Genomic DNA, 25,143 nt, shown 5'->3' with positions numbered 1-25,143 from the left:
TACCAGGGTTCGTGGCATCATCTGGAATAAAGGCTATCTGAGAGGTCACAAATGTGCCTCATATCTGTCTCCTAGTAATGTATCTGGAGGTTCACAAAGCTGTTTATTGCAGTCATAAACATTCTAAAGTTGTTTTAGAAGTTTGAAAGCAATTTAACTTTAAAATTATTTGAATCAAATCAGGAATTCCATAATTAGGAAATAATCCAGTTAAAAAGCAGTACATCTTCAATAAGATTGTTCAATTAGAGTGGGTAAATCCCCAGAAAGTGATGGTTCAAACCATGCCAGGTTTTAGGGAGATGCAGCAGTGCACAAATGATGGTGTTGTTAGAGGTTGGAATCAGTTCTGTGGTGCATGACAGTACAGTCCTTGCAAAATACAGGATTCCCTTCCAGAGAGCTCTCCTACCTACTGAACTTTCCCAAATCAGTGGCTCTTGACATCATTTCAGATGCTGGAAGCATTTCTGTGGCTGCATCACAGTACAGATGCAAAATACTGGACAACCTTCCAGAAGGCTCACATTCCTAAAGAGCTCCTTTTACAGAAGGGCTCCTGACAATACGTCATGGAGAATTTGTTTTCTAGTCTTATGTAATTGGCATTCTGTAGTTCTCTCACAACTTGGTAGGCATCCCTTTTATTAGCTTTTGGAAATTTTCTTCAATACCTTTACTGAAGATACTTTATATGACTTTGCTAATGTTTTTATGCTCCTCTTTTTATAAATATACTTTAGGTGTTTGATATTTTCTTTGTATCCCCAAACTCTGTCATTTCCATTCATATATGCTTTTAAGTTTCTCATTTTCTTTTATTGAGTCTTCTGGTTCCTCTACTTGGTCTTCTTTCCTAAACTCTCTCTTTTCAACAAGATCAATTCTGTTAGTGTGACTTTACACTGAGATTTGTATTTCCTTGACTGGGTTTTCCTATTTAGCATTGTTTCAGTTTGAGTTTTTGAAAAAAAATTAATTTATTTTATTTTTATTATTAGTTACATTTTATTAACTCTGTATTCCAGCTGTATTCCACTCCCTCATTCCCTCCCAACCCTACCCTCCCTCCCTCATCTCTTCCCTGCCCCTTTCCAAGTCCACTGATTGGGAAGGACCTCCTCCCCTTTTATTTGACCCTGTTTTATCAGGTATTTTCAGGACTGGCTGCAAAGTCCACCTCTGTGGCCTATCAGGACTGCTCCTCCCTTGTGGGGTGGGGAGGTCAAAGAGCCTGCCATTGAGTGCCTGTCAGAAATAGTCCCTGTTCCCCTTACTGTGGGAAACCAATTGGTTAATGAGCTACCACAGACTACATCTGAACAGAGGTTCTATGTTATATCCATACATGGTCCTGGGTGGAGTGTCAGTCTCAGAAAAGACCCCTTTGCCCAGATATATTTGGTCCTTGTGGAGCTCCTATCCTTTCCACGTCATAAAAACTCCCTTCTTTCATATGATTCCCTGCACTCTGCCAAAGGTTTGGTTATGAGTCTTAATATCTGTTTTGATACACTGCTAGGTAGAGTCTTTCAGAGGCCCTCTGTGGTAGGCTCCTGTCCTGTTACTTGTTTTCTCCTATGTCTAATGCCCATCCCATTTGTCTTTATAAGTGAGGAGTGTATAGATTTCAGTATGTTTTATCATCTTGTAGGTCTATATAAGTGAGTATATACCGTGTGTGTCTTTCTCCTTCTGGGATACCTCATTTAGAATGATATTTTCTACATCCCACCATTTGCCTGCAAATTTCATGATTTCCTTGTTTTTTTATTGCTGAGTAGTATTCCATTGTGTGAAAATTGCCACAATTTCTGTATCCATTCCTCCGTTGATGTTGATGGACATCTGGGTTGTTTCCAGGTTCTGGCTATTACAAATAAAGCTGCTACAAACATGGTTGAGCAAATGTCCTTGTTGTGTACTTGAGCAAATTTTGGGTATATGCCTAGCAGTGGTATAGCTTGGTCTTGAGAAAGCACTATTCTTAATTGTCTGAGAAAGCACCAGATTGACTTCCAAAGTGGTTGTACCAGTTTACATTCCCACCAGCAATGGAGGAGGGTTCCCCTTTCTCCACAACCTCTCCAGCATGTGTTGTCATTGGAGTTTTTGATCTTAGCCATTCTGATGGGTGTAAGGTGAAATCTCAGGGTCGTTTTGATTTGCATCTCCCTGATGGCTAAGGATGTTGAGCATTTCTTTAAGTGTTTCTCTGTCATTCTATATTCCTCTGCTGAGAATTCTCTGTTTAGTTCTGTATCTCATTTTTTAATTGTATTACTTGTTTTGTTGGTGTTTAACTTCTTTAGTTCTTTATATATTCTGTATATTAGCCTTCTGTCAGATGCAGGGTTAGTGAAGCTCTTTTCCCATTCTGTAGGATGTCGTTTTGTTCTGATTGATGGTGTCCTTTGCTTTACAAAAGCTTTTCAGTTTCATAAGATCCCATTTATTAATTATTAATCTTGGAGCTAGTAGTGTTGGTGTTCTCTTCAGGACATTGTCTTATGTGTAAATAAAGTCAAGGCTCTTCCCAATTTTTTCTTCTTACAGGTTTAGTGTGTCTGGTTTCATGTTGAGTTCTTTGATTCACTTAGACTTTAGTTTTGTGCAGGTTGATAAATATGGGTCTGTTTGCATTTTTCTACTTAGACATTCAATTAGACTAGCATAATTTGTTGAAAATGCTGTTTCTTTTCCATTGTGTGGTTTTAGGTTCTTTGTCAAAATTTAAGTTTTCTTAGATGTGTGGATTTATTTCTGGGTTTTCTGTTTGAGTACAATAATCTACCAATCTGTTTGTATGCCATTACCGTGCCATTTTTATTAGTGTTGCTCCATAGTACAGCTTGAGATCTGGGATGGAGATACCTCCAGAATTTCTGTTATTGTACAGGATTGGTTTTAGGAATTCTATGGTTGTTTTTTGTCTTTTTAATTTGTTTTGTTTTGTGAAATTGAGAATTGTTCTTTCAATGTTTGTAGAAAATTCTGTGGTATTTTTACGGGAATTGCATTAAATCTGTAGATTGTTTTTGGTAGCATGGACATTTTCACTATGTTAATCTTACAGTTCCATGAGCATGGGAGATTTTTAAATCTGTTATTGTACAGGATTGTTTTTAGGAATTCTGTAGGTTTTTTTTATTTTGTTTTGTGAAATTGAAAATTGTTCTTTCAATGTCTGTAGAAAATTTTGTGGTATTTTGATGGGAATTGCATTAAATCTGTAGGTTGCTTTTGGAAGCATAGACATTTTCAATATGTTAATCCTACAGCTTCATGAACATGGGAGATCTTTTCATCTTCTGATATCTTCTTCAATTTCTTTCTTTAGACACTTGAAGTTTTTTTTCCCCTGTGCTTCTTTCATTTTTTTGGTTAGAGTTACACCAAGGTTCTTTAAGTTCTTTGTGGCTATTGTGAAGGGAGTTGTTTCCCTAATTTCTTTCTCAGCCTTTTGTCTTTTGTATAAGGAGGGTTTCAGATTTTTTTTTTGAGATATTTTTTATCCAGCCACTTTGCTGAAGGCATTTATCAGCTGAAGGGGTTCTCTGGTAGAATTTTTGGGGTCACTGATGATCTGCCAATAGTGATACTTTGACCTCTTCCTTTGCAATTTGCAATTCCTTAATCTTAATCTTAATTCTTCCTTTGAAATTCCCTTAATCCCCTTTAGTTGTCTTATTGCTCTATCTAGGGCTTCCAGTACGATGTTGAAAAGATACAGAGTGGGCAGCCTTCCCTTGTCCCTGATTTCTGTGGGATTGATTTAAATTTCTGTCCAATTAATTTGATGTTGGCTGTAGGGTTGCTGTACGCTGCTTTTACTATGTTTCGGTATGTGCCTTGTATCCATGATCTCTCCAAAGCTTTAAACATGAATGGGTGTTGAACTTTGTAAAATGTTCTTTCAGCATCAAAGGAGATGCTCATGTGTTTGTTTACTTTTTCAGTTTGTTTTTATGGTGGATTACATTGATTTTTTTTATGTTTAACTACTCCTGCATGGCTAAGATGAAGCCTACTTGGTTGTGGTGATCGATATCTTTAATATGCTTTGCATTCAGTTTACAAGTATTTTATTGAGTAATTTTGCATCAATGTTCCTAAGTGAATTTGGTCTAAATTTCTCTTACTTTGTTGGGTCTTTGTGTGGTTTTGCTATCAGCATGACTGTGGCCTCACAGAATGAGTTTGGCAACATCCCTTCTGTTTCTGTTTTGTGGAACAGTTTGAAGAGTATTTGTATTAGCACATAGTTGAAGGTCTGGTAAAATTCTGCACTGAAACAATATGGCCCTGGGTCTTTTATGGATCGGAGATTTTTGATGAAACCTTCTATTTCCTTATGTGATATAGGACTGTTTAATTTATTTACCTGATCTTGATTCATCTTTGGTAAATGGAATCTGTCAAGCAAATTTTCCATTTAGTTACATTTTCAAATTTTGTTGCATATAGCCTTTTGAAGAAGGACCTAATGATTCCTTAAATTTCCTCAGTGTCTGTTGTTATCTTCTCCTTTTCACTTTTGATTGTGTTGATTTGTACAATGTTCCTTTGCCTTTTAGTTAATTTGGCTAAGGGTTTGTCTGTCTTGTTCATTTTCTCAAAGAACCAGTTCTTGAATTTGGTGATTCTTTGACTCGTTCTCTTTGTTTCTAATGTATTTATTCCATCCCTGAGTTTGATCATTTTTAGTTGTATACTCTTCTTAGGTGGCTCTGCTTCTTTATTTCTAGTATTTTAAGGTGTGCCATTAAGTTGCTTGTTTGAGATGCCTTGAATTTTCTTATGAAGGCACTTAGTGCTATGAACTTTCCTCTTAGTACTGTTTTCATTGTATCCCATAAATTTGGGTGCCTTCATTTTCATTGAGTTTTAGGAATTCTCTGATTTCTTCTTTTTTATTTCTTATCTGATCTTGCTGTTGTTGAGTAGAGAGTTGTTTAGTTTCCATGCATATGTAGGCATGTTGTTATTTCTGTTGTTGTTGAGGTCTAGTTTTGGGCCATGGTGGTCTGATAGGATACAAACGATTGTTTAAATCTTCCTATATCTGTGAAGGCTTGCTTTGTGCCTGGCTGTATAGTCAGTTTTGGAGAAGGTTCCACGAGGTGCTGAGAAGAATGTATACTCTTTTGTGTTTGTGTGAAAGTGTCTATAGACATCTATTAGGTCCATTTGATTTAAGACCTCTGCAAGTGTCATTATTTCTCTATTTAACTTCTATCACAATGATCTATCCTTTGGCAAGAGTGGGGTGTTGAAGTCTCCCTCTAATAAAGTATTGGGATCAATGTGTGATTTAAGATTTAATAAAGTTTTTTTGACATATCCTTGTGTTTTGGTGCATTGATGTTCAGGATTGTGATGTTCTCCTGATGTATTTTTCCTCTGATGAGAATGAAGTATCCTTCTTCATCTCTTTTGATTAATTTTGGCTGAAAGCCTATTTTATTAGATATTAGGATGGCTACACAAGCTTCCTTCTTGTGTCCATTTGCTTGGAAAACTTTCTTCCAACTCATTACTCTGAGGTAGTGGCGACTTTTGTTGCAGAGGTGTTTCTTAAATGCAACAGAATGTTGGATCCTGTGTCTGCAACAAGTCTGTTTGTCTGAGTCTTTTTATCGGAGAGTTGAGACTATCAATGTTAATAGATATTAGTGACCAATGATTTTTAGTTCCTTTTATTGTTGAGTTGTTGATGATTTTGTGTTTGTGTGTTTGCTTTCTTTTGTTTTTTGATGTGAGGTGTGTTTATTCTCTGTATTGGGTGTACTTGATCTCATTGGGTTGAAATTTTCCTTCTAGTATCTTCTGTAGGGTTGGATTGCTGCATGTATATTGTTTAAATTTAGTTATGTCATGGATGATTTTGTTTTCTCCATCTTTGTTGATTGAAAGTTTTGCTGGATATAGTAGTCTGGGTTGTCATCTATGATCTCTAATCTCTGCATGATATCTGTCTAGGCCCTTCTGGCTTTCATAGACTCTGTTGTGAAGTCTGGTGTGATTCTGATAGGTTTGACTTTATATGTTACTTGGCTTTTTTCCCTTGCCACTTTTAATAATTTTTTTTTCATTTTTCTGTAGATTTAGTGTTTTGATTATTATGTGACAGGAGGAATTTCTTTTCTGGTCTAGCTTATTTGGGCTTGCTGATTTTGTCATATGTGAGCCAAAGTGTTGGAGCAATGGCAGGTAGATCTCTTTGCCTAGAACTGCCCCAGTGTCCCACAGGCTTCACTTAGATGGTGGGGAATAGAACCTTAGTCCAAAGCCTAGGTTAGCTCTGCTGTGTTCACTGTCTGTGCTGTGCTGGCTGATTCTGACCTGGGTGAGCCACACAGAAGAGGATTAGGCATAAAGGAGCTGTACGTTCTCCACAGCACCAGAATGTATCCCCTCCAATGGGCAGAGAGAGTCAGTTACACTAACTGCTGTGACTAGGAAGGTGTCCAAAGAATGTTGAGTGTGGTCTCCCGGGTTTGGAATCAGGAGCCTTTATTACCGAGAAGGTGTCCACAGTACTGTGATGGTAAGCATCCAGGTTTGGAGTCTCACCCACAATACAGGCAGTGAGTGCCCAAGGTCAGAGCTGTCTTACTCTGATTCTAGGAAGATATCCACAGAAAGTGGTCTTAGGCAGTGGGAGGCAAGTTATCCACAGATGGAGTGTTTTGGCAGGTGGGTGGCCTAAGGCTGTAGGGTTGGACCCCAGTGTGCTTGCTGCTTGTCCCAGAAAAGTACTCACTGATAGGGGGAGGGGTTCCAATGGTTTCCTGTGCTTCCGGGTCAGATCCAAGCCCACTGCTCCTGCCAGTATTTTAGCATCAATTTTCATAAGCTAGATAGGTATGAAGTTCTTTTTTTGTTGGATCTTTGTGTGGTTTAGGTTTCAAGGTTACTGTGGCCTCATAGAATGAGTTTGGCAATGTACCTACACATGCATGTCAACTAAACAACTCTCTACCCAATGACAGATTGGTCAGGGAAGAAAAAAAAAGAAATTAGACACTTCTTGAAATTCAATGAAAATGAAGGCAAAATTCACACAACTTATGGGACACAATGAAAGCAGTGCTAAGAGGAAAGTTCATAGTACTAAGTACCTTCAGAAAGAAGTTTGAGACATCTCATATAAACAACTTAAAGGCTTACCTGAAAGCCCTAGAAAAAGAAGAAGCTGGAATACCCAGTAGGAGCAGACAGCTGGAAATAATCAAACTCATGGCTGAAATCAATCAATTAGAAACAAATAAAACAATTCAAAGAATCAATGAAACCAAGAGCTGGTTCTTTGAGAAAATCAACAAGATAGACAAACCCTTAGCTAAACTAACAAAAAGGCAGAAAGAAAATATCCAAATCAGCAAAATCATAAACAAAAAGGAAGATATAATGACAGACACTAAGGAAATTCAAAGAGTAATTAAGTCTTACTTCAAAAGCTTTTACACAACAAAACTTGAGAATCTAAATGAAACATAATTTTCTTGATAGATTCCATTTACGAAAGCTAAACTAAGATCAGGTAAATAAATTAAACAGTCCTATATCCCTCCAAGCAAATAGAAGCCATCATCAAATGTCTTCCTGTCAAAAAAAATGCCAGAGTCTGATGGTTTCAGTGCATAATTCTACCAGATGCTCAAAGAAGAGCTGCCACCAATTCAAACAATTCCACAAAATAAAAACAGAATATTTGTTACTTTTAAACTTAATAGATTTGTCTAGAAACTTCACACAAAATGAATCGGAACAAGAGATATTGTATATATCATAATTTAAAAGTGGTAAGTAAGAATGCAATTGTATTTAGCAGGATGAGATCATGAAAACCACAAAATTGAGGAGCACTGTGACAGTCTACAAAGACTAAAGTAGGACTGTAGAGACTAACAATAAAAATATTTTAAGTAAAATTCTATTATGAAGAAATCTTAAATCAAAACACCAGGCACCAAAATTAACCAGACCAGAATTCTGTACATTTCAGAGAAATTGTATACATTTAATATGTGCATTCTGAGTCACATTAACAAATATAAATATCATGTATCTTTCATGTTTATTATCTATAATATGTATCAGGAAGCTACAAGATTGTATACTACAGAACTTAATGTCAAGACTCCATTGCTGAAGATACCAGAAAACTTGAGTTAATGAACATGGAGAAATCAAGCTATTAATCACCTGGATGCTTTATCTTTGCTGGCTATATTTCATAGTGCTGGAAGGTGCTATATATCCTACCAAAGGAAATAAAGGTAATATCACTTTATCTGTGAACCAAGAGGGATACAGTTATGATGGGCCTTATATGATATACAGTCTGGTTCAGTAATAGGCACACATATTTTATGTGTAATTAATCTTTCTCTGATTCGATTTTTAAGGTCCCCTCATGATATAGAACACATGCTTGGCATTCAAAATCGCCATAATCTGTGACTAGGTAGGTCATAGACTCAAGTGGTGTACAAGTTTATGACATACTATGGTTTTCAAAACATGAATCTAAAATAAAGTGGTGAAGTCTTCCATTTCTTTATCACTGCTGTGTGTGTGGAGGATTGGAGCCCCTCTGCTACTTTATCATGAACTATGAAGTAGTGATTGCAGTCTATAATGTGTTTGCAATCCTTTACTTACATGCATAAAGTTGTGTAAAATGATATATATCATATGTATGTAGATATACATTTGGATCTATGCTGTCCTTTGGCAAGAACTACTATTTATTTTTCTTGTTTCTCACAATTTCAACAATGCCCTTCCATCACACATTTAATTTTATTTTGGTCTTTAAATATATATTGTTTAATATTTTAGTGCAAACATTTTGGTCATATTCACCAACACCACCACTTCCATATCCGCCTACATTAAGCCCCCTACCTATCTGACTTTGTGTTTCCTTTATTCTCCCAGTCAAGGGCAGTGAGTGTTCTATAAGTACTATTTTAACTGGAGCCTTCTTGTGTGTGTGGATGGCCACCTAGTGATCATAACAGTGAAGAAACTCTCTTCACTTTTCCAGTAACTCGCAAATCTCAGTAACTCTCTTTCCCAGTAACTATCAAATCCCAATCAAATTTCAGCTAGCAGTGATATTTTCTTCCCCTCTCCTTCTTCATGCTGGTATTTTGTTTTGTTTAAGTACACATGATCTGGCACATCTTTTCATAATTATTGTGAATTTACATGTGCAAATAGCCTGCTGTGGACAGAAAATGTTGTTTTCTTGAGGTTATCCAAGCCTCTGGCTCTTACAATCTACCCAGGTCTCTTCAGCCATGACCCCTCATCCTTATTGAAATGGGTGTGATATGTAAGCCACATTTGTGTCTGAGCACTTCATAGTCTATTATGATATGTACCATGAGCAGTTTCTATACCTTGAACAGTCACTGATTTCTGCATTATTTTCCATCTACTGCAAAAAGAACAAAAGCTACGCTGATGAAGGCTCAGGGATGCACTAATCCACGGTGCAACAACAAATGAGTTGATTTCATATATAGTCCATTTTGTAGAATAACAGCATTAAGTTCAATCCTTGGGTCTTTGCTGTATCTAGTCACAGATTCTGGCTATTTTTATGGTGCCAAGTGTGTGTTCCATTCCATTGAGGAGACCTTAAAATCAAATCAAACAAAGGTTGATTCCATATATAATATGTTTGCCCATTATTGGACCATAGTACATATGATGTAAAGCCCATCATAACTACATACCTCATAGTTCATGGAAGAATAGGAGTTGGTGTTACCTTTATTTTCATTGGTAGCAAGTGTAGAACCTTCTAGCATTATGAAATATAGCCAAGATAGATAAAACATCCAGGTGATTAATAGCTTGATTTCTCCATGTTTAGCAACTCAAGTTATGTAGTATCCTCAGCAGTGGAGTCTTGACATCAAGTTTGCAAGTTTCCAATATCGTATCTTCCTGACACACATTATAGATAATAAATATGAAAGATGAATGATATTTAAATTACCTTTTTATTAATTAAAATTTATATAATTTGTATCCTGGCTGTAGTCCCCTCCCTTGTCTCCTCCCAGTCTCCCATTTGCTCCTCCTTTTTCCCCTATGTCCCTCCACTAGTCCACTGATAAGAAAGGTCCCTCTCCCCTTCTCTCTGATCCTGGCCTATCAGGTCTCATCAGGACTGGCTTCATTGTCCTCTTCTGTGGTTTGGCAAGGCTAAATCCCACAAGGGGAGGTGATCAAGAGTCTGGCCAATGAGTTCATATCAGGTGTTTTTTTGAAATTTTACTTTATTTATTTTTAATAAATTACACTTTGTATCCCAGCTGTAGCTCCCTCTTTCATCCCATCCTAATCCCACCCTCAATCCCACAACACCTCCCAGTCCCCTCCCAAAGTGCACTGGTAGGGTGGTCCTCTTGCTTTTCCATTTGACTCTAGCCTATCAAGTCTCATCATGTCTGGCTGCATTGTCTTCCTCTGTGGCCTGATAAGGCTACTCCCCCATTAGGGGGAGGTGAGAAAAGAGCCAGCCACTGAGTTCATGTCAGAGACAGTCCCTGTTACTATTATTAGGGAGACCACTTGGAGACTGAGCTGCCTTGGACTACATCTCTTACCTCCATACATGGTCCTTATTTAGAGTATCAGTCTCAGAAAAAACCCCTGTGCCCAGATGTTTTGGTTCTGTTGCTCTCCTTGTGAAACTCCTGTCCACTCCAGGTCTTTCTATCTCCCACTTCATTAATAGGATGCCCTGCCCAAAGTTTGGCTATGAGTCTCAGCATCTGCTTAAATACTCTGCTGGGTAGAGTTCTTCAAAGGCCATCTGTGCTAGACTCCTGTCCTATTCCCTATATTCTCACACTTCCAATGTCCATTAAATTTGCTTTTCTTAAGTGAGGATTGATCATCTTTCCCAGGCTCCTCCTTCTTGCTTAGCTTCTTTAGGTCTACAGATTTTAACATGATTATCCTATTCTATATGTCTAATATCCATTTATTAGTGAATATACACCATGTGTGTCTTTCTGCTTCTAGGATACCTCACTCAGAATGATCTTTTCTACTTCCCACCATTAGCCTGAAAATTTCATGGTTCCCTTGTTTTTAAAAACCGAGTATTATACCATTGTGTAAGTGTATCACAATTTCTGTATTTATTCCTCAATTGAGGGACATCTGAGTTGTTTTAGATTCTGGCTATTACAAATAAAGCTGCTCCAAAAATGGTGAGCAAATGTCATTTTTGTATACTAGAGCATATTTTGGATATATGCCTAGGAGTGCTATGGCTGAATCTTGAGGTAGCACAATTCCTAATTGTCTGAGAAAGTGCCAGACTGATTTCCAAAGTGGTTGTACAAGTTTACATTCCCACCAGCAAAGGAGTAGGGTTCCCCTTCCTCCACATCCTCTCCAGCATCTGATGTCACTTGAGTTTTTGATCTTAGCCATTCTGATGGATGTAAGGTGAAATCTCTGGGTCATTTTTATTTGCATTTCCCTGATGACTAAAGATGTTGAGCATTTCTTTAAGTGCCATTTTATATTCCTCTATTGAGAATTCTCTTTTTAGCTCTGTATGCCATTTTTTAATTAGATTACTTGTCATGTTGGTGTTTACCTACTTAAGTTCTTTATTTATTCTGGATATTAGCCCTCTATCAGATATAGGGTTGTTGAAGATCCTTTCCCAACTGTACTATATTTTCTGTATCTAGTACTCTGGTTAGGGACATGTAGGGTTTTCCAGATTCTGGCTATTACAAATAAAACTATGAAGATGGATGAGCAAAGGCTCTTATTGAATGGTGGAGCATCTTTTGGGAATATGCCAAGGAGTTTTATAACTGCGTCTAGAGGAAGTACTATTCTAAATTGTCTGAGAAAGCACCAGATTGATTTCCAAAGTGGTTGTAGAATTTCCAACAGAAATGGAGGAGGGTTCCCCTCTCTCCACATCCTCTCTAGCATGTGTCTTCACTTGAGTTTTTGATCTTCATCTTTCTGATCAGTGTAAAGCGAAATCTCTGCGTCGTTTTGATTTGCATTTCCTGATTACTAACAATGTCGAGCATTTCTTTAAGTGTTTATCTGTCATTCAATATTCCTTGATAGAGAATTATCTTTTTAGCTCTGTACCCCATTTTTTAATTGGATTACTTGATTTGTTGCTGTTTAACTTCTTGAGTATTTGTAGATTCTGGATATTATCCATCTATCAGATAGAGGGTTGGTGAAGATTCTTTTCCAATCTATAGGCTGTCCTTTGGTTCTGACAACAGTGTCCTTTGCATTACAGATTTTTAGTTTCATGAGGTCCCATTTATTGATTGTTTAGGATCTTAGAACCTGTGCTGTTGGTGTTCTGTTCAAGAAGTTGTCTCTTGTACCAATGATTTCAAGGCTCTTCCCCACTTTTTCTTCTAACAGGTTTAATGTGTCCACTTTTATACTGAGGTCTTTGATCCCCTGGGTGATAAGTATGAATCTATTTGCATTTTTCTACATGTAGACATCCAGTTTTACCAGCACCAATTGTTGAAGATACTGCCCTTTTCTATTGTATGGTTTTGGGTTTTTTGTCAAAAAGCAAGTATCCATAGGTGTGTGGGTTCATTTCTGAGTTTTCTATTCTATTCCACTGATCCACCATTCTGTGTCTATGCCAATACCATGCAGTTTTTATTACTATTGCTCTGTAGTACAGTTTGAGATCACGGATGAAGATACCTCCAGACTATCTGTTGTACAGGATTGTTTTAGTAAGTCTGTTTTTTTTTTCCATATGAAATTGAGACTTGTTCTTTCAAGGTCTGTAAAGAATTGTGTTCGTATTTTTATGGGAATTGCATTGAATCTGTAGATTGCTTTTGGCAGGATGTCTGTTTTTCACTGTGTTAATCATACTAATCCATGAGCATGGGAGATCTTTTCATCTTCTGATCTTCAATTTCTTTCTTCAGAGACTTGAAGTTTTTTCTAACAGGTCTTTCCCTTGCTTGGTTAGAGCCAGACTAAGGTACTTTATGTAATTTGTGGCTCTTGTGAAAGTTGTTATTTCCCTAATTTCTTTCTCAGCACATTTGTCATTTGTATACAGAAGGGCTACTGATTTTTTTTTATTTAATTTTGTGTCCAGCCACTTTGATGAAGGTGTTTATCAGCTGAAAGAGTTCCTGAGTAGAATTTTTTGGGTCATTCATTATATTGTCATATCATCTGCAAATAGTGATACTTTGTCATCTTCCATTCCAATTTGTATCCCTTGTTCTCCTTTAGTTGTCTTATTGCTCTAGCTAGAAATTCAAGAACTATGTTTAAAAGATAACAAGAGATTGGCCAGCCTTGCCTTGTCCCTGATTTCAGTGGGATTCATTTAAGTTTCTCTCCATGTATTTTGATGTTGACTATAGACTTGCTATATATTGTTTTTACTGTATTTAGGTATGTGATTTTTATCCCTGATCTCTCCAAGACTTTAAGTATGAATGGTGTTGGATTTTGCCATATGTTTTTTAGGCATCTAAGGAGATGATCATGTGGTTTTTCTCCTTCAGTTTGTTCACATGGTGGATTACATTGATGGTTTTCCATATTTTGAACCACCCCTACATGCCTGGGATGAAGCCTACTTTGTCATGTTGGATGATATCTTTATGTTTTCTTGAATATGGTTTGCATGTATTTTAGAGTATTTTTGCATCAATATCCAAAGAGAGATAGGTCTGAAGTTCTCTTTTTTTGTTGGGTCTTTGTGTGGTGTAGGTATTAAGGGCTTCATAGACTGAGTTTGGCAATATTCCTTTTGTTTCTATTTTGTGGAATAATTTGAAGAGAATTGGAGTTAGCTCTTCTTTGAAGGTCTGGTAGAATTCTGCACTGACACCATTTGTCCCTAGTCTTTTTGTTTGTTTGTTTGTTTGTTTAAGAGAGACTTTTGATGACTCCTTCTATTTCTTTGGGGTGGATAGGACTATTTAATGTATTTACCCAATCTTGATTTAATTTTTAATTTGGAAAAGAAAATTAGAGATTTCATTTAGATTTTCACATTTTGTGGTATACAGGTTTTATAGTAAGACCTAATGATTGTTTGGATTTCCTCAGGGTCTATTGTTATGTCCCCCTTTTCATTTCTGATTTTGATGATTTGAATAGTTTCTTTCTGCCTTTTCATTAGTCTGGCTGTGGGTTTGTCTATCTTATTGATTTTCTCAAAGAACCAGCTCTTGGTCACATTGATTCTTTGATTTTTTTAATTTTTACTTTTTATATTAATTATAGGTTCCTCCTCCCCTTCCATCTGACCCTAGACAATCAAGTCTCATCAGGACTGGCTTCTTGTCCTCCTGTTTGGCTTGGCTCCCCTCTTAGGGGGAGGTGATCAAATGTTCATAGCAGCTTTATTCTTAATAGCCACAACCTGGAAACAACCCAGATGTCCCCCAACTGAGGAATGAATACAGAAATTGTGGTACATTTACACAATGGAATACTACTCAACAATTAAAATCAAAGAATTCATGAAATGTGCAGGCAAATGTTAGAATCGAGAAAAGATCATCCTGAGTGAAGTAGTTAACAAGCATAAAAACACACATGGTATATACTTACTTATTATTGGATGTTTTCTTTGTTTCTAATTCATTAATTTCACCTCTGAGTTTGATTATCTCTGATAGTAGTTATTACTTTTAAATTATGACATCACAATATTTTCATTTTGTTTCATATTTTTGTGAAGTTCCTAGACAAATTTATTAGATTTATAAGAAACATAACTCAGAAACACAATCTGTACATCAGAGCAGATTCATAGAAAAGGACTTTAGGTTTGGAAAGAAAAAAAAATACAATGTACTTGGAGCCTGTGTGCATGTCAGATATGTGAGAGAAATGCAGTTTTTCAAAGGAAAATTTTTTTAGAAAAGGAATAAGAAATCACAAAGACAGCATCTTCAACAAATGGGCTGGTCCAACTGGATGTCTACATGTAGAAAAATGAAAATAGATCCATATTTATCACCCTGCATAAAACTAAAGTCCAAGTGGATCAAAGATCCAGCTACACTAAATCGGTTAGAAGAAAAAGTGGGTAAGACGTTGGAACTCATTGGCACAGGAGACAACTTCCTAAACAGAACACCAACAGCACAGGCTCTTAGAGCAACAATCGATAAATGGGACCTTATGAAACTGAAAAGCTTCTGTAAAGCAAAGGATATAGTCATCAAAACAAAATGACAGCCTACAGACTGGGAAAGGATCTTCACCAGCCCTACATCTGACAGAGGGCTGATATCCAGAATATATAAAGAACTAAAGAAGTTAAAAAGCAGCAAATCAAGCAATCCGATTAAAAAATTGGGTACAGAGCTAAACAGAGAATTCTCAGTGGAGGAATACAGAATGGCAGAGAAACACTTAAATGCTCAATGTCCTTAGCCATCAGAGAGATGCAAATCAAAACGACCCTGAGATTTCACCTGACACCCACCAGAATGGCTAAGATCAAAAACTCAAGTGACAACACATGCTGGAGAGGTTGTGGAGAAAGGGGAACCCTCGTCCATCATTGGTGGGAATGCAAACTTGTACAAACACTTTGGAAATCAATCTGGCGCTTTCTCAGACAATTAGGAATAGTGCTTCCTCAAGATCCAGCTATACCACTCCTAGGCATATATGCAAAAGGGGCTTAAGTACACAACAAGGACATTTGCTCAACCATGTTTGTAGCAGCTTTATTCGTAATAACTAGAACCTGAAAACAACCCACATGTCCCTCAGTTGAGGAATGGATATAGAAATTGTGGTACTTTTACACAATGGAATACTACTCAGCAATTAAAAATGAGGAAATCATGAAATTTGCAGGCAAATGGTGGGACCTAGAAATGATCATCCTGAGTGAGGTATCCCAAAAGCAGAAAGACACACATGGTATATACTCACTTTTATAGACCTATAAGATAGGATAAATATACTGAAATCTATCCACCTAAAGAAGATAAACAAGAAAGAGGAACCAGGGTGTGATGATCAATCCTCACTTAGGAAGACAAATGGGATGGACGTTGGATGTAGGAGCAAACAAGTAACAGGACAGGAGTTGTACCACAGAAGGCCTCTGAAAGACTCTACCTAGCAGTGTATCAAAACAGATATTAAGACTCATAACCAAACCTCTGGCAGAATGCAGGAAACCAAAAAAAGGGGGGGGAGTTAATACGACCTGGAAAGAACAGGAGTTCCACAAGGACCAAATATATCTGGGCACAGGGGTCTTTTATGAGACTGATTCTCCAAACAAGGACGATGTATGGATGCAACCTAGAGCCCCTGCTCAGATGTAGCCCTTGGTAGCTCAGTATCCAAGTGAGTACCCTAATAAGGGGAACAGGGACTGTTTCTGACATGAACTCGATTGTGGGCTCTTTGACCTCCCTGCCTCCCAGGGAGAAGCAGCCTTGCTAGGCCACAGAGGAGGACTTTGCAGCCAGTCCTGAAGACACCTGATAAATCAGTATCAGATGTAAGGGGAAGAGGTTCTCCCTTATCAGTGGACTTGGAAAGGGGCAGGGAGGAGATGAGGGTGGGAAGGTGGGATTGGGAGGGAAAGAGGGAGTGGGATACAGCAGAGATTCAAATTTAACAAACTGTAACTAATATTAAAAAATAAAAATTAAAAAAAGAAAGCACAAAGAATCAGCAATACAAACAATGTAGAAAAACAGCAACAGAAAAAACTGTGACTAGAAAAACATAATTACGCAAAAATTCTACATCTAAGGGTACACTCTTTGTTTCTTTTCAAGTATGTAGAATTTAATCTTCTTTAATGTAGAATTAATCTTCTTTCCTATAGATCTTTCCAAAATATAAAAAAATATTACTTTTCCAGAAAACTCTGAAAATATATTAATATGTAGCATTTCTATAGAAGATCAATTTACTAAATAGAAAGTTAAGAAAACTTTTTTTGTGAACAGCACACTTTGACACTAAATGAAATGCTATTCCTGGTGTGTGGGACTTTTGGCATCATGAAGAATGTGAAATCTTTCCTCACCATATTATTGTTAGCATTATTATTACATAATAAGATAAATTGCTCCAGGTGCAAGTGTGAGGATCTAAGTTCAGATCTCCCCCCAAACATAAATGTACTATTATAATCCAATGATCACATAGCAGGAAGAACCCAAGAGAGGAGACCCTCTACAAGTTTGCTGTTCACAGTGGCAGGCTTATGTGGTGAAAACAATGAAGTCAGTTAGTGTGGTACTCTGCCTTCTGCACAGCAGTGGGTAAGGAGAGGCAGAAAGAATCTTAGTGATTTCAAGGCCAGAGTATGTTCCAGGTCAGCCAGTGCTACATGGTCAGACTCTGTCTCAGTCAATCAAATAAGTCAGTCAGTCAGTAAGTGAATAATTAACAAATGATAAAGAACCACTGTGAAATAATGTGGACAGCTAGGACTGACCCTGGATATTCTTTCTGCCTTGCACTAATAGTTATTGACACTCATAAACCTGTACATGCACAGAGAGACTCACATCTACAATAGTGTTGCACAGTTCATCAATACACAAAATGTTAACATAAATTTAAATATGGATTCACATGAATTAATCCCAGTAATTGAATGCAGAGACAAGAATATTCCCATGAGATCAAGGGCATCCTTGTCTACATGCTGTGTTCCAGGCCACACTATTGAGAAAATATCATAGAAATGGCAACTGCAGCAATATATTATTTGAATTAACTTTGTGCTATACTTTAAGTAAGTTATTTTCTAAAACCTGAGTGATTGTATCAAGACATAATGACATTTCTTAATTGTTAAAGTAGAAGGGCCAAATTCCAGACACCAAAAGTTGTGATGTTTTGTCAGAACCCAATTTCTTATTCATGGACAGTTTAAGTTTATTTTTCTGCACATAAAAGATAAATAAAGCAATGTAATAAAAAATTATATTTCCTGAGACCATAAATAATAAAGGTTAATAATGTAGGATCTTACCTAGTCTTATCTACTTAAATTGCCCATGTTAATTCCAATCATTCATGAGAATATACTTAAAAAAGTGTTGTATAGAAACATGGGCTTTTGAGTTATAAAAGCCATTGCACTAAATATGTGGGTTTATATTCTATGTCTTTTTCCTATATGTTTTTGTATTGTTTTGTTTTAATCTGTTCAGGTATGAGTTTAAGAACTACCAGTTTGTTCTGGCCCTGGTACTTGCCATTGAGGAAATGAACAGAAACCGTATTCTTCTTCCCAACACAACTCTGGGCTTCGCTCTGTATAATGCTGCACCTTTGGAAACGAGTATCCTTTATGCTCCCTTTATTTGGCTCACACGTTGAGGGTACCTCTAGCTAATTTCAACAGTGGACTGAAGAGAATGTCATCTGCTGCACTCACAGGAACATCATGGAAAATATCTTCCCACCTTGGGAAACTGTTTCAAATTTACAAAATACCACAGGTGAGGGCTGGGGTGTTGGAACTCAGGGTCAAATGTCAGTTTTGATAGTATTGGTTGATTGAAAATGTAAAATAGGAGGTCTAGAATAAGTCATCTAACAAAGTAAAGTACAAAGGTGCTTCATGATAGATCCACATTTCCATTACTTGAAATATAAAGAAGGAGAAGTTGATGAGAACAGCTACCTTACTGAAACTTGAGAATAGTCAGTAATTTTTTTGGAAAAGTCTCCGTTTGGGTTTGCCTTTTAAAATATGACAAAACCATCTTCATACCAACTGTTTATGCTTGTTGATTCAGGACTGATAATCTGTTTGATGCCAATGTTTTTCTTCTTTTTTTTTTTCAATTTTCTTTTTCTACAGCTCACTTTTGGACTTTTTGATTCTAGCTTAAATAACAGAGGTCAGTTTAATTCTATCAGATGGCCCCCAAAGACACATTTCTGTCACTTACCATAGTTTCTTTGATGCATCGTTTCAAATGGTCCTGGGTTGGTCTGATTCTCCGATGGCCACCAGAGAGAATCAGATTCTTTCAGACTTGAGAGAAGATATGGAGAGTACTGGCATCTGCATAGCCTTTTTGAAAATGATTTGTGGTTCCTGGAATTCATATTCCAGTGCATTATGGAAGGATCTGGTAATGATTCCGGAATCATCAGCAAATGTGATATTTATGGGGATGTTGTTTCTTTGCAAGGTTTAATGCGACATATTGAGCAGCAGTTAGTGACATGGAAAGTCTGGATCTTGAACTCTCAATGGGATGTTGATCACAATTATGGTAGAGTCATTTCATGGGAGTCTCATTTTTTCACACCACCATGAAGAGATGGTTGACTTTACAAATTTTATTTAAACAGTTAATCCCTACAAATATCCAGAAGACACTTATCTTCCTAAGTTTTGGTTTCTGTTCTTCAAGTGCTCATTTTCTGAGTTCGATTGTCAACTTTTAGAAAACTGCCAACCCAATGCTACTTTGGAGTTACTGCCAAGACACTATTTTGACCCAGTTATGAATGCAGAGAGCTTCAATATATACAGTGCTATGCATGCTGTGGCCTACAGTCTCCATGAGATGAATCTTCAGCAAATACAGACATAACCACATGTTAATGGAGATGGAAAGGAATTCTTCCCCTGGCAGGTAATATCCCTTCCTGTGTTGTTTTAACATCAGCAATGTGAGGTATTTTTAGGCATTTAGGCATTTAAATTAGGTATCACAGGGTTTTTAGAATACATTGTCAACAAGCAAGGATGTATTCCTCAGAGCAGAGGTAGTAGCAGTAGATCCTTAAGGTTTAAAATGCTTCTGAGCACTACCACAGGATTATGAAGTTAAGGATCACTTTAATGTGTACTTTCCACCCCAGGGCCCTCGTCTAAGGATGGCAGCTTTGTATATATTCTGAAAGTTGGTTAGCTTTCCAAAGGAACTTGAATCAGCAGAATCCACATTACGTTGTTTATTGCTGACTTAGTTGTTCCTAGTGCAAGGTTTTATCTTGAAGAAAATGTGGTTTCCAAATTTTAATGCATTTCAGTCCAAGTATTGTTCATTTACTCAGCCACACGGATACCTCCTTTAAGGTGCTTTTTATTCTAGTTCCCACCGATGGCCTGCAAATGTCATGATTTCCTTATTTTAATTGCTGAGTAGTATTCCACCATGTAAATGTACCACAATTTCTGTATCTATTCCTCAGTTGAGGGAAATATGAGTTGTTTCCAGATTCTGGATATTAAGAATAAAACTGTTGTGAACATTGGCAAGCAAATGTCCTTGTTGTATACTTGAGCACATTTTGGATATATGCCTAGGAGGAAGTATAGCTGGATAGCTGGATCTTGAGGTAGCATTATTCCTCATTGTCTGTGAAAGCATCAGATTGATTTCCAAAGTGGTTGTAAAAGTTTACATTCAAAACACCAATGGTGGAGGGTTCCCCTTTATCCACATCCTCTCCAACATATATTGTCACTTGAGTTTTTGTTCTTACACATTCTGATGGATGTAAGGTGAAATCTCAGGGTTTTGTGATTTGCATTTCCCTGATGACCAAGGACATTGAGCATTTCTTTAAGTGTTTCTCTGCCATTCGATATTCCTGTATTGAGAATTCTCTGTTTAGCTCTGTACCCCAATTTTTATTGGAGTACTTTATTTGTTGCTGTTTAACTTGTTGAGTTCTTAATATATTCTGGATATTAGCCCACTATCAGTTATAGGGTTGGTGAAGATCATTTCCCAGTCTGTAGCCTGTCATCCTGAGTGAGGTATCCCAGAAGCAGAAAGACACACATGGTATAGACTCATTTAAAAGTAGATATTAGACAAATAATATAAGATAAATTATATGAAAATCTTTATACCTAAAGAATCTAAGAAAGAAGGAGGACTCTGGGTAAGATGACCAATCCTTACGCAGAAAGGGAAAGGTGAAATACATTAGAAGAGGGAGAAAACAGGGAACAGGACTGAAGCCTACCACAGAGGGCCTCTGAAAGACTCTAACCGGCAGGGTATCAAAGCAGATGCTGAGACTCACAGTCAAACTTGGAGCAGAGTACAGGGAATCTTATGAAAGAAGGGAGAGATAAAAAGATATGGAGTGAACAGGAGAGCTACAAGAAGAGCAACAGAACCAGAATATCTGGCCATAGGGGTTTGTTCTGAGACTGATACTCCAAAGAAGGGCCATTCAAGGAGATAACCTAGTACCCCTTCTCAGTCTTCAAGTGGTTCCCTAGTAAGGGGAACAGGGGCTGACTCTGACATGAAGTCAGTGGCTGGCTCTTTGATCACATCCCACTGAGAAAGGACTTCCTTACAAGACCGCAGAGGAAGACAATGCAGACAGTCCTTATGAAACCTGATAGGCTAGGGTCAGATGAAAGGGAAGGAGGACCTTCCTTATCAGTGGACTAGGGAAGGCGCAGAGGACTAAAAGAGGGACATAGCAGGGGTTTGGGAGAGAATGAGGGAGGGTCCTACAGCTTGGATACAAATTGAATAAATAGTAATAAATAAAAAATAAATTTTAAAAATTATCCTTTTATAATGATTCTTTGTACTACTTTTTAAATAAAATGTTTTTAGTATCTTAGATGTACTTCAAACTATATTCCTACATCTCTTTCAGTTCCTTTATTTCCTAAAGAATGACCTACTGAAAAATCTCTTGAGAGGTCACAAAATACTGGATGGGAGAAAATGCCTAGATTCAGAGTATGACATTCTCAATTTTTGGAATTTTCCAAAGGGTCTTGGATTAAAGGTTAAAGTATGCACCATTTTCATATGCACCATTTTCTTCAGATGCTCCTCTTGGTCAACAGTTGTCTATGTGAGCAGATGATTCAATGGCCTACAAAGTTTATAAAGGTGAGTCATGACTTATCTCATTTTGATCTTTAATAAAAACAAAAGTAGTTTTCAGGATGTTATGATCTTTTGACACTTATTCAGTACCAATTATTATTCAGCAACCATTTAGGCAGTTAAACAGCCAACATAAACTGTTTTCTCATTTCCTGACTCTGATCAATGGAAAAGTTTGTTTTTAAATCTTAGTATGCCAACATATTTCTTATGAATAAGTTAAGTTTCTGTCATAGCCTGAAAACACTGATAGAAGATTTATTTAGTGACAGAGCCTTAGAAATTTTAGTGAGAAGTAAAGTGGCATTTTTTTTTCAATGCAGTTTATTCAGGAACATTGAACAATCCTCGGACCCTGGGGAAAGCCAGCCCACAGCTTAAATAGCCTCTGGGTAGCCAACCCAGGCGTGCCACGGGGGCAATGCAGATAGGTCCACATACATGGAAGCAAGCCAGATCCTCGGCCTTAGCCAAATGTGGAGTTGTTCGTGACAGAGAGCACTCACCATCGGGAAGGTGGAAGGCAGAAACCAGCTCCATCTTTAAGGCATAGCATTCCGCAGCTCTCTACAGTTCCCCCTTTTTGTTTTAGACGCATCAGGCAAGAGTAGAGGTCTGATCTCTGATATTAGAAATATATTGGGACTTTGTACAGATGTTCATTTAGGTGTCATCCACCCAAAGAGCATCAGACCCGTCCGATACCTTTTTCTCAGAGGCGGGACCTGGGGCATCAACCCGCATGCAATCAGACATGCTCTTCTCTGGGTCCAAAGCGGCTGACCCTGAGTGCAGTGCTTAGCCTCGCATCCTGAGCGTATCATTTTAGCTTTTTATGGTATCTAACCATGCTTGGGGAGAATGTCCTGCTTCAATGGCTGTAAAGGCCTGAATGATCATGGCTGCCTCACACTGTTGTGAGACTCTAATCTTGCATATATACCACAGGCAAACCAAGGGGTAAAGTGGAATTTTTATTGTCAGCCTTTAAAAAAGATAGATTAGGATGACAAGTGAGTGTGTGTGTGTGTGTGTGTGTTTGTGTGTGTGTTTGCTTTGCTACCTCAAATAAATAGTCAACAAAACAACTGAAGGGAGAGCAGGTTTGTTTTTGCTGACTCTGTGAGCAATCAGTCTTACCCTAGTGGGAAAATAATGTTTTAGGAGCCAGAGAATGTGATGACACTAAACTCACAGTAGCCAATTAATTATTGACCCCCATTTTGTGGTAGCTTTTTCCACATCAGGTAAATGTTTCTCTACAACTCCTCACAGAAATGCCCAAAGACTTGTTTCCATGATGAATCCAAGCCCTATAGAGTTGTCAATCAACATTCACAACTACATTGGATATTAAAGTTCCCTAGTAGCCAGTAAAATTGAGACAGTTTAAATCTGAAGTCATACTGTGACCTTCTAGAACACTACTTTAATGACAACAGCTTCATATATTGAACCAAGGTTTAAATATGTGGGTTTTGTATTGCAAAATGTTCTAAAATTAGTATCACTAATACCCATTACCTTTCATTTTATGTGTAAGCATTTCCAGATTAATATTTGATAATACTTAGAAACATGCCACTCACTCAAAAATTTCACAAAAATCCAAACATTTGCTAATAGTTTTCATTTCTCTTAGATTCCACAGTCTGTGTGCAGTGACAGCTGTATGCCTGGATTAAGGAAGTCTGCCCAGGAAGGCAAGGCTGCTTGCTGCTTTGATTGTACTCCTTGTGCTGAAAATAAGATTTCCAATGAGACAGATAAATACAGGCTGATAGAGAACTTCCCAACTTGTCCATAGAAGTCTGAAATACCTAAGCCAAAGGAAAAGGACTAGCGAGAAGATATAGACTTTTGTTCCTTGATTAGAAATTTAAAGTTTCCCAAGAGGAAACAAAAGAGTCAGAGACACACTCATCCTCAAAGTCAGAAGTCTCATTGTCATACTAAGCTAAAATACATGCAGAAGACCAGGTGTACTCATGTAGGCCTTATGCTTGCTGTTTCGGTCTCTGTGAGTTCATATGCACCATTTTTGTAGTTGATTCAGAGGGCTTTGTTTTCCTGGTGCCTTCCATCCCCCCAACTTTTATAATCCTCCCACCTCCTGCTCTCAGTGGAATCCCTGAGCTCTGCAGGGAGGGCTTTGATGGAGACCTCCAATTTAGACACTCTTCACACAGTCTGGCTGTGGATTTCTGAATCCACTCTGAATTCTTGCCAGAGGAAACTTCTGATGATGATGATTGGATAAGGCATTCAACTATGAATGTAGTAGAATATCACTAGGATATTCTAATTAGGATATTCCTAATCATTAGGCATCATTTTATTGAGGTTTTCTTAGATCAGTTATATTTCATTTTACCCTAGGTTCTGGAATATCCAATCTCCTGCTCTTGGTTACCCAAGAAGTGTCATTCATGCTCTGCTTCTCCTTGAGTGGTCCTTAAATCAGATCAAATAATTCTTGGCTACTTCCATGACTTCTTTTTCATTTTTCATTTATTTATTTTTAATTTATTACAGTTTCTTCACTTGGTATTCCAGCTGTAGCTGTCTCCCTTGTCCCTGTCCAATCCCACCCTCTTCTCTTCTCCCCCTATGTCCCTCCCCCAGTCCACTGATAGGGGAGGTCCTCCTCCCCTTCAGTCTGACCCTAGCCTATCAGGTCTCATCAGGACTGGATGCATTGTTTTTTGTTGTTTTTTTTTTCCTGTTGCCTGGAAGGACTGCTCCCCCATCAGGAGGAGATGATGAAAGAGGCAGTCATTGAGTTCATGTCAGAGACAGTCCCTCTTCTCTGACTAGGGAAGCCACTTGGAGACTGAGCTGACATGGGCTACATCTATGCAGGGGTTCTAGTTTATCTCCTTGCATGGTCATTGGTTGCAGTATCAGTCTCAGAAAAGATCCCTGTGTGTGTGGTCAATGGAATGTTGTTTGGTTGTTATTAATCTAAGGGCTACTCTCCACTTTGAAGTGGTACTCAACAAACTTGTCTTTATAGGTCTGGATTATCTCACTCAGGATGTTTTTTTTTCTCGTAATATCCATCTTTTTGCTAATTTCATAATGTCTTTTAAAAAAACAGCTGAGTAATAATCTAATGTGTAAGTGTACCAGATTTCTTTATCTATTTTTCTGTTGAGGGATATCTAGAATATTTCTAGTCTCTAGATATTATGGATAAAGCTACAATGAACATGGTTGAACAAGTGTTATT

At 37.6% G+C, this 25,143-nt stretch overlaps 1 pseudogene; it reads left to right on the top strand.

The window, feature by feature from the left end:
- Nucleotides 1-16,250: 16,250 nt before the first annotated feature.
- LOC110542452 (neurocalcin-delta-like) overlaps nt 16,251-25,143 on the top strand; it is a 72,980-nt pseudogene continuing 64,087 nt past the window's right edge.

The sequence above is a fragment of the Meriones unguiculatus genome, assembly GCF_030254825.1.
Source record: "Meriones unguiculatus strain TT.TT164.6M chromosome 13 unlocalized genomic scaffold, Bangor_MerUng_6.1 Chr13_unordered_Scaffold_34, whole genome shotgun sequence".
In the NCBI taxonomy this organism is placed as follows: Eukaryota; Metazoa; Chordata; class Mammalia; order Rodentia; family Muridae; genus Meriones; species Meriones unguiculatus.
This window is presented reverse-complemented; position numbering and strand designations above follow the sequence as displayed.